Here is an 11,308-nt window from a genome sequence, read left to right on the forward strand (position 1 = left end):
CTTCTTCATCAACCACCACCACCATTTCCACATAACCTTGCTCACCATACATTTCGCCAACCCCAAATTAACCCAATTTTGTTGGAGCTTGTTTGAGTTGTGGCTTGTGTCTCCTAATGTGTTTCGGCTACTTAGGGACGGCAACTTCAACCCTGATACATGTATAGCCCATCATCCCACTCCCACATTGCCAAGTGCAAACCATCACCGCTCTCCGCTTCCACCATTTTGACATTTGACGTTTGAGATTTTGAGTTCACGGTTTTTCTGTTTCCTAAGGTGTTTCGGCTACTTAGGGACGAGTCTCCATCGTCTTGGTTTCTACATCAAGAACACCGCCACTCATCATCACCTCAAGGTCGTTATCGACTTTGACCACTTCACCATCATCCGTCCGTGGCGTACAAACGAGAAACCGAACGGTAACCTCCATATCATCTTGTTATCGTGGTATCCCTCCATTGTATATTCCCCTTGCAATTGCATTGTTAACCCCAAGCACATTTTGCGTTACTTGCCTATCGAGACTAGCCATTTGAGTATTGCTGGCAATGTTACTTGTGCACATTAGTGATCATACTTCCCATAGCATACATACCATATCATCGTGGTGCATATGTTGCTATCATATCTTGTGTCACAAGTTTGTTCCCGCATATACACTGTTGATATCTTGGTTTGTGCATTGCGCAAAAGTGTCCATACAAAAAAAAGAAATAAAGCTTTTAAGCAAAAGAAAGAGAGCAAAGAAGCTTGTAAGCAAGTGCCATAGCATCATACCACATTGCATATAAGATTGTCATATCCAATCATCTTGGATCATCTTGAGAGCAACACCGGGAACCATACATACATAGCATACTTGGGATAGAAAGTTTATCCATTTTGCATCTTATAGGTTGTGCACAAGTGTCGTATCCGCCTATTGAGCAATCGTGCTAGCATCTCTCTTGAGTTGTGCAACACGAGCGTTTTCCGTGGATTCCACATTTTGTGCTCGTTCCTTGGTTGCACGACCCCATTTATCTATCCGTGTGTGCGTTTCCATGTGCCATTCATTACTATTGGTCTACTTGTTTAACTTGCGAATTTGTGAATCTTTTTCAACATTATTGACTCTTGCTAACATTCTGCATCAAACTTTGTGCCGCTATCCTCACCGAGCTCCACCCAAAGCCTTACTTGTGTAGATGTGAGAACCGACAAGAATTGTTACCAATTTTGCTATTTCCTTGTTACACATTGAGTGATCATTGATCCATCTTCAACATTGGTCAAGGTACATTTGGTATAGTTCTTCTCTTTCTCCCACTTATATTTGCTCGAGTCTTGTGATGTATAGGCAAGGCATTTCATCTCCTGTCTACGACAACCACGACGGCGTGAACAAATACAACACCATTTTCGATCTACAACGACAAATGCAAGGCGCACAATCAAGATTGCGAGAGCGCATCGAGAACAACTCCATCGACATTCGTCACTCCGAAGCAAGGAAAAGGGACTACATTGTGATGTGGAGCATCCCACGTTCATCCCCATGTTCACTCTGACTACTCTCCAAGCCCCAAGATGACATATGACGAGACCTCAAACATACGCCATTGGACACAAGGTGAATTCACTCCTCTTCGAACCGTCACTTTCCACGTGTGAGATATGGCTACTACCTCAAGCATGGACCTTGCCTCTACTCAGGTACAACCGAGCTGACCATGGAGAATCAAAGGACCAAGGCCAGGCATGGAAGAGGAGAAGGAAGAAGAGCCGGCTGCTATAGGCCCCGGACATGTGACCCCATCCCGGACATCCGGCCCTTAATGCAAGCCCGGACATCCGGCCACATCCACGACATCCGGCGCCCATCACAGAATGCGTCCAGAAGCTGAACCCTGTCAGCCCGGACATCCGGCCAGAGGCCCGGACATCCGGCTCTTCCCGAGCCACCGGACATCTGGCCCCAGCCCGGACATCCATACCCCACCTGTCTAGAGAGAAACCGCAGGGAACCCAGGCCAGCCCGGACATCCGGCCCGTCGCGAAGCCCCGGACATCTGGCCCCACCCCAGACATCCGGCACCTGCCTGTGCGCAGAGAACGGGCGAAGGGCCCATGTATCACTTATCCCTTCATGGACTAGCACTATATATACTCTCCCACCTCCTCCTAGTTAGGGATAGCAAAGGATTAGCTCATATGAGATAGAGCTTTGCTCATCCATACGGATCTCCTCCTCGTGAGAGACCGCGGCCTCTTCAGAGAAGATCCACCATGGATTCAAGACCCCTTTACGCGAAGATCCCTCGAGGATTCAAGACCTCCTCTCAGAGATGAACTACCACCGCTTGTATCGTCCTTTGTTTGATTTGGACCGTGTATCTCTATGTGTTTCTTGGATCTAGCACATGTGTGATCATATTCTCGTTGGTTGAGTGTTTCTCTTGTTTTCCCCTTGTGTTTTTCCTCATGTTCTTCCGCGCGTTCTTCGTGTTCCTCATAGGGATCATCTCCAAACGTGAAAGATCGGCCCCTAGGGTTCCGCCCTACATCATCTTGGTATCATGAGCCAAGTTCATCACGTCTTTGGAGCTCCTACCCTTTGTTTTCTAGCTTGATTTTGTTGATTTCGTCATAAATCCGAAAATCCCCACCAAAAATAGCCCCCAAATTTTTTTGTGATTTGTTGGTTTGATGATGTTTTGTTGATTTTGATCCATGGATTTGATTGGTTTCAAGTGGATCTAGCATTTCCCCAAGTTTCCCCACCTTCCATCCACGAAATCTCTCCAATTTTGCCCCCGAAATCATCAATTTCCGCCCCAAAATCGAGTTCCTCGAGTTCATCCTCGGATTTGGAGCCCAGACAACCGGCCCGACCCCAGGACATCCGGCCAGCCTGGACATCCGCCCATTAGCCCGGACGTCTGGCTCCTGGAGCGCATTTTCGCGCAACGTTATGGACATCAGGTCCCGGACATCCGTGTTTCACAGTTTTGACCATAACTTTCACATCCGGAGTCCGATTTTCGCGTTCTTTAGCTCGTTGAGTATCTATTGACACCCCCCATCCATCTAGATAGGTTGCAGCACCATTTGACTCCAGAAAATTTTGGGAATTTTGGCATCTTTGCCTAGGGCTTCCACCACATCATCTGCTACACCACCACCGACTTCCGCAACCTAACCCATTTTGCTTGCCATAGCATTAGTGGTTGCTTGAGTAGTGATTTGAGTCTCCTAAGGTGTTTCGGCTACTTAGGGACGATTACTTCTTCATCAACCACCACCACCATTTCCGCATAGACGTGCCCACCATACATTTCCACCCCAACTTAACCCAATTTTGTTTGAGTTGTGCCTTGTGTCTCCTAAGGTGTTTCGGCTACTTAGGGACGGCAACTTCAACTTCGACACATGTATAGCCAATCATTTCACTTCCGCATTGCCAAGTGCAAACTACCACCGCTTTCCTCTACCCCCATTTTGACATTCCTAAGGTGTTTCGGTTACTTAGGGACGAGTCTCCTTCATCTTGGTTTCTACACCAAGAACACCGCTACTCATCATCGCCGGACGGTAACCTCCATATCATCTTGGTATTGTGGTACCCCTCCATCGTATATTTCCCTTGACATTGCATTGTTAACCCCTAGCCCATTTTGCGTTACTTGCCTATCGAGACTAGCCATTTCAATATTGCCGGCAACGTTACTTGTGCACATTAGTGATCATACTTCCCATAGCATACATACCATATCATCATGGTGCATATATTTGTATCATATCTTTTGTCACAAGTTTGTTCCCGCATATACACAATTGCTATCTTGGTTTGTGCATTGTGCAAAAGTGGCCATACAAAAAAAAGAAAGAGAATAAGCTTTTAAGCAAAAGAAAGAGAGCAAAGAAGCTTTTAAGCAAGTGCCATAGCATCATACCACATTGCATATAAGATTGTCATATCCGATCATCTTGGATCATCTTGAGAGAAACATCGGGAACCATACATATATAGCATACTTCGGATAGAAAGTTTACCCATTTTGCATCTTATAGGTTGTGCACAAGTGTCATATCTGCCTATAGAGAAATAGTGCTAGCGTCTCTCTTGAGTTGTGCAACACGAGCGTTTCTCGTGGATTCCACATTTTGTACTCATGCCTTGGTTGCACGACCCCATTTATCTATCCGTGTGTGTGTTTCCGCGTGCCACATATTGCTATTGGTCCATTTGTTTCACTTGCGGATTTGTGAATCTCTTTCAACATTATTGACTCTTGCTAACTTTTTGCATCAAATTTTTGTGCCACTATCCTCACCGAGCTCCACCATAAGCCTTACTTTCGTAGGTGTGAGAACCGACAATAATTGGTACCAATTTTGCTATTTCCTTGTTACACATTTGAGTGATCATTGATCCATCTCCAACATCGGTCAAGGTACATTTGGTATAGTTCTTCTCTTCCTCCCACTCATATTTGCTCGAGTCTTGTGATGGATAGGCAAGGCATTTCCTCTCCGGTCTATGACAACAACGACAGCATGAACAACTACATCACCAAAGCGTCCATCTTCGATCTACAACAAGAAATGCAAGGCGCACAATCAAGATTGCGAGAGCGCATCGAGAACATCTCCATCGACATTTTTCACTCTAAAGCAAGGAAAAGGGACTACATAGACAAGAAGCTTTCCGCACAAAAAGAGGAGCAAGATGCAAGGATAGAGGAGATTAGAGCCTTGATCAAGTCTTCTTCAAGGCGATGACATTCAAGCCACAAGTCTTCGGATCGCGAAAACGATGCAATTGCAAATCGTTCTTGTCCACATCTACATGGCGACCACCATCACGTTCGTGATCCACATCATCATGAAGGGCAGGTCACCTCCAAGCATCACGTGCACGACAACGACGAACGCCATCGAGCTCAAGCATGACAGCGACATCATCATCATGAAGATGCTCCACAAGCGCAAATGCACAAGTCCCAACAAGCCCTACTTCACGCCAAGTCCAAGCTTCATGACCAAAAGAGAAGACCGCGAGACGGCCACCACCAAGACGGCGCTACGGCTACAACAACCACTTCGGCATCTTCGGCAAGTGCTATCAAGGCATCTTTGCCTTTAGACGTATGGCATCTTTGCCTACTTCCCACGTGTACGCCTACATCGACTTCATCAAGTCCAAGGCGACTACCTTCGAGCGAGGGCGACACTTCCATGTTCGGAAGCCCCTCAAGGAAGATGGTCGAGCATGGCAAATTCCCCTCTGTCATGAAGACGAGCTATGAGGTGCCACATCATATGGGCCTCCTACAACAAGACAACGAGAAGACGGTCGAGCAAGGGCCATCCCCTTCGACCACGGCGACAAGCGCAAACCTCTTCAACAACATGAAGACGACGCCCATATTGGACTCATACTCCGAGTCAAGCTACGCAACCGCGCATGGAGACATTTGCACCTACATCTCTCTGACACCCACATATGAAGAGATGCCCCAAGTTGCATGTGAGGAGAGCCACTACCGCATGAGTGACATGAGTGACTCCACCATACGTGACATTGAGAGCATTTCCTATGAGAGGATGAGTGTGAGCACCACTAGCCCCACATATGAGAGCATGCCACAGATCCTATGTGAGGTTGAGCGCCATTTGAGTGACTCCACCAACCATATGAGTGAGAGCATCCTTCAGGGAGTGAGTGAGCCACAACACTTAGTGAGTGAGGTAGTTGATAGGGCATGTGAGGCCACTATGATTTCTAACGACTTAACCTCTACTCCTAGTGTGTTTTCTTCTTTGGTGCTAGATCTCCTACATGACGACATGCCTATCCTCTATGAGTCCATCCCTCCAATGGAGATGATGATGGCCATGGTGGACGATGATACACCCCCACATGGTTCCATCAAGATGAAGATGACAACGAGTGGATCTTCAACACCTCACATACAACACATGAGCGATGCTCCAAAGGTAACATAGGTGATGGTGCTTCTCTTGTCCCACTAGTGGACTCTCTTGACATCGACTGCTCCCATGATGTAGACCCACCTATTCCCATGCTTCATGCTAATGAGACTTCTTCATGCCTTGACTTACCTATTTATGATGAATATGATGATGAGCATGTTGAGTTTCCTAGTTGTGATGCTATGCTCCATAGGATATCATGTAAAAGTTATTTTGGTCACATCATGTTTGACAACCCATTGAACTTGTCATATGCTATGAGTGAGATCTCCCATATTGCATCATTACAATCTCAACATAGTAACTATGCATGCCCCATTAAAATAAATCCTATTTGCACTTCTGGCATAGATGACGAGATGATGGCCATTGGCTTTTGTTTTTCATGTGATGATATTGCCGTGCTTCCTTTACATGATTTGCGCAATTCCTCTACTATGCCATGCCATGATCACATTGAACCAAATATGCTTTGTTTTGGATTTGTCAATATTCTCCATGTGATGTTTCCATTAACGCTCATGAGGAGACCCCCATAGTTTCCTCATACATATTAGGAGATTTTGATGCATTCCATACTTTGCATGATTCCCATAATTGCGTGCACCATATACATTACATGAATAACAATGTTGTAGCTATTTCTCATGATGCATTACATCCTTTGAGTCTCCATTATGCCATGCCTAACAACAAACCTCTCATGATGGATGACATGTTTCTATATCGCGCATCTCATTTATTTGAGCATTTGATATTTTCTGCAAACCAACACATGCATGTGCGCATCATGATGGATGATGTGTACATATATCACGCACACACAATTTTTCCTTTGTCTTTGTTTTGTGTAGGTACTCACGTATACTCGTCAACATCTCAATCCCAAGAGTTGACGAAACGAGCTCTTGAGAGCAACGACGGTTTGAGATCCCGTGGAGTACCCTTACCACCGTTCCCTTCGTGCAAGGACTATGCGCATCTCTTTTACTTGGCTCTCACACGCCTATGGGATATTTACCATTTGTCACCTTATGCCCATGCTATCATGTTCACTTTGCATGTTATGCCTCTTTACATGATTTTGCCATGCAATTGTGACCCTTGCTTGCATCTACCCATGCTTCACCATTATGATACTCCTATGTGTATTTGCATGCTTGGTGGAGATCCTTGTTGCTATTGCCATGTTTATCATGTGCCCCATGCTATTGATGCTTGTTGTGTTGGGAGAGTCAGGATATCCCATTGCTATTCACATATGGCCTCTCGCCAATACATTGATGATATTTTGTTCACATCTTGCTTTCATGCTTGTGCTATGACATGTGAATTATTCATGCCCACTATTTGCACACATGACATGCTTGCCATGATTCCCTCTAGTATGTTGCATCTTCGCACTACTAGCTTGTTTGACTTGATCGCTGTGATTGCTTGCTATGTTGTATCACCCATGTTCCACTATTACTTGCTTTCTTGGGTTGATGACATATATCCTCATGCCTCTCACTTGATTTATCATGATCATTGCCTCTTGTCTCCATTAGTTGCATCTCTCAAATCACCTTCTATTGAGTGCCAACTTGCTATGCTTATTGATCTTGGAGACTTGGACACTTTACTTGTGATGCATGCTTGTTTGATTGAGCCTATTGTATTTGGTTGTTCTCGCATCATATGCCTTAATACTATGAAATGCTCCCTTGTACTCTCATATGATGAGCATGATGCATACACTTGTTACATTTCCGCTAACCTCATTTGTTTTTCGGAGTGTTTGTCATGTTCTTTCATTTTGGAGGATTCACAAGGCGGTGTCGTTATGCGACAACTTTGTCATGTGAAGGCATACACGATGTGCAACACCAACATTTGCGAGAATCTCCTAAAGGTGAACTCCTTCCCTTTGAGCCATCCTCAAGTTTGCATATTGGATGGGTCAATCTTTCATTGTTGTTTCCTTCTTGTTGTCTACATGATACATCTCGCGGACGGAGGAGCGACATTGGAGATTGGCTCCATGGACCTTTACATTGAGGAGCGCTCGCACTTATTAGATGCACCTTCGAACCTCCACTGTTGCCTCGACATCGAGCATTGATTGCGCCATGTCTTCAACTTCGTCCAACTACAAGTCCGTCCACGATAACCGTTTCCATGGTGATGAGGATCACGATCCGAGGTCGGATCTTTCCCAAGGGGGGGGGGAGATGATGTGGAGCATCCCACGTTCATCCCCATGTACACTCCGACTACTCTCCAAACCCCAAGAGGACATATGACGAGACCTCAAACATACGCCATTGGACACAAGGTGAATTAACTCCTCTTCGAACCGTCACTTTCCACGTGTGAGACATGGCTACTACCTCAAGCATGGACCTTGCCTATATTTAGATACAACCGAGCTGACCATGAAGAATCAAAGGACCAAGGCCAAGAATGGAAGAGGAGAAGGAAGAAGAGCCGGCTGCTACAGGCCCCGGACATCCGGCCCCAGCCCGGACATCCGGCCCTTCCCGCAAGCCCAGACATCCAGCCACAGCCAGGACATCCGGCGCCCATCACATAATGCATCCAGAAGCTGCACCCCATCAGCCCGGACATCCGGCCAGAGGCCCGGACATCCGGCTCTTCCCGAGCCGCCGGACATTCGGCCCCAGCCCGAACATCTGGACCCCGCCTGTCCAGAGAGCAACCGCAGGGCACCCAGGCCAACCCGGACATCCGGCCTCCCAGCCCGTACATCCGGCCCGTCGTGAAGCCCCGGACATCCGGCCCCAGCCCGGACATCCGGCACCTCCCTGTGCGCAGAGAACGGGCCAAGGGCCCATGTATCCCCCTCTCACTTACCCCTTCGTGGACTAGCACTATATATAATCTCCCACCTCCTCCTAGTTAGGGTTACCAAAGGATTAGCTCATTTGAGATAGAGCTTTGCTCATCCATACGGATCTCCTCCTCGTGAGAGACCGCGGCCTCTTCGGAGAAGATCCACCATGGATTCAAGACCCCTTTACGGGAAGATCCCTCGTGGATTCAAGACCTCCTCTCGGAGGTGAACTACCACCGCTTGTATCGTCCTTTGTTGGATTTGGACCATGTATCTCTATGTGTTTCTTGGATCTAGCACATGTGTGATCATATTCTCGTTGGTTGAGTGTTTCTCTTGTTTTCCTCTTGTGTTTTCCCTCATGTTCTTCCGCGCGTTCTTCGTGTTCCTCATAGGGATCCTCTCCAAACGTGAAAGATCGGCCCCTAGGGTTCCGCCCTACATCACATTGACAAGAAGTTGTCCTCACAAAAAGAGGAGAAAGATGCAAGGATGGAGGAGATTCGTTCCTTGATCAAGTCTTCTTCCCGTTCGTCATCTTCAAGGCGGCGACGTTCAAGCCACAAGTCTTCGGAGCGTGAAAACGATGCAAGCGCAATTTGTCCACATCCAAATCTATATGGCGACCACCATTATATTCATGATCAACATCATCATGAAGGGCAAGTCACCTCCAAGCATCATGTGCACGACGACAACGAATGCCATCGAGCTCAAGCACGACAACGACATCATCATCATCAAGATGCTCCACAAGCGCAAATGCACAAGTCCCAACAAGCCCTACGTCACGCCAAGTCCAAGCTTCATGAGAAAAAGAGAAGACCGCAAGACGGCCACCACCAAGACGGAGATACGGCTACATCAACCACTTCGGCATCTTCTCCAAGTGCTATCAAGGCATCTTCGCCTTTGGACGTACGTCATCTTCGCCTACTTCCCACGAGTACGCCTACAACGACTTCATCAAGTCCAAGGCGACCACCTACAAGCAAGGGCGACAATTCCATCTTCGGAAGACCCTCAAGGAAGATGGTCGAGCATGGGAAATTCCCTTCGGTCATCGAGACGAGCTATGAGGTGCCACATCCTATGGGCCTCCAACAACAAGATGGCGACAAGAATGTCGAGCAAGGGCCATCCCCTTCGACTACGGCGACGACTGCGAACCTCTTCAACAACATGAAGACGGCGCCCATATTGGACTCATACTCCGAGTCAAGCTACACGACCGCACGTGGAGACATTTGCACCTACATCTCTCCGACACCCACATATGCTGAGATGCCCCATTTGCCATGTGAGGAGAGCCACCATCCCATGAGTGAGATGAGTGACTCCACCGTACGTGACATTGAGAGCATTTCCTATGAGAGGATGAGTGTGACCACCACTAGCCCCACACATGAGAGCATGCCACACATCCTATGTGAGGTTGAGCGCCATTTGAGTGACTCCACCAACCATATGAGTGAGTGCATCCTTGAGGGAGTGAGTGAGCCACTACACTTAGCGAGTGAGGTAGTTAAGATGGCATGTGAGGACACTATGATTTCTAGTGACTTAACCTCTATTACTACTGGGTTTTCTTCTTTGATGCTAAGTATCCTACATGACGACATGCCTAACCTAGACGAGTCCAACCCTCCAATGGGAAAACCTATGGCCATGGTGGATGATGATGCACCACCCACATGGTTCCATCAAGATGAAGATGACAACGAATGGATCTTCAACACCTCACCTACAACACATGAGCGATGCTCCAAAGGTAACATAGGTGATGGTACTTCTCTTGACCCACTAGTGGACTCTCTTGACATCGATTGCTCCCATGATGTTGACCCACCTATTCCCATGCTTCATGCTAGTGAGACTTCTTCAGGCCTTGACTTACCTATTTATGATGAATATGATGATGAGCATGTTGAGTTGCCTTGTTGTGATGCTATGCTCCATAGGATATCATGTGAAAATTCTTTTGGTCACATCATGTTTGACAACCCATTGAACTTGTCATATGCTATGAGTGAGATCTCCCATATTGCATCATTACAATCTCAACATAGTAACTATGCATGCCCCATTATAATCAATCCCTGCATTCCATGAATAACAATGCTCTAGATATTTCTCATGATGCATTACATCCTTTGAGTGTCCATTATGCCATACATAATAGCAAACCTCTCATGATGGATGACATTTTCTATATCATGCATCTCACTTATTTGAGTATTGGCTATTTAGTGCTAACCAACACAAGCACGTGCGCATCATGATGGATGATGTGTACATATATCATGCACACACAATTTTTCCTTTACCTTTGTTTTGTGTAGGTACTTATGAACACTCGTCAACCTCACAATCCCATGAGTTGACGAAACGAGCTCTTGAGAGCAATGATGCTTTGGGATCCCGTGGACTATCCTTACCACTGTTCCCTTCGTGCAAGGACTACGCGCATCTCTTTTACTTGGCTCTCAC

The sequence above is a fragment of the Triticum dicoccoides genome, chromosome 2B, assembly GCF_002162155.2.
Source record: "Triticum dicoccoides isolate Atlit2015 ecotype Zavitan chromosome 2B, WEW_v2.0, whole genome shotgun sequence".
NCBI lineage: Eukaryota > Viridiplantae > Streptophyta > Magnoliopsida > Poales > Poaceae > Triticum > Triticum dicoccoides.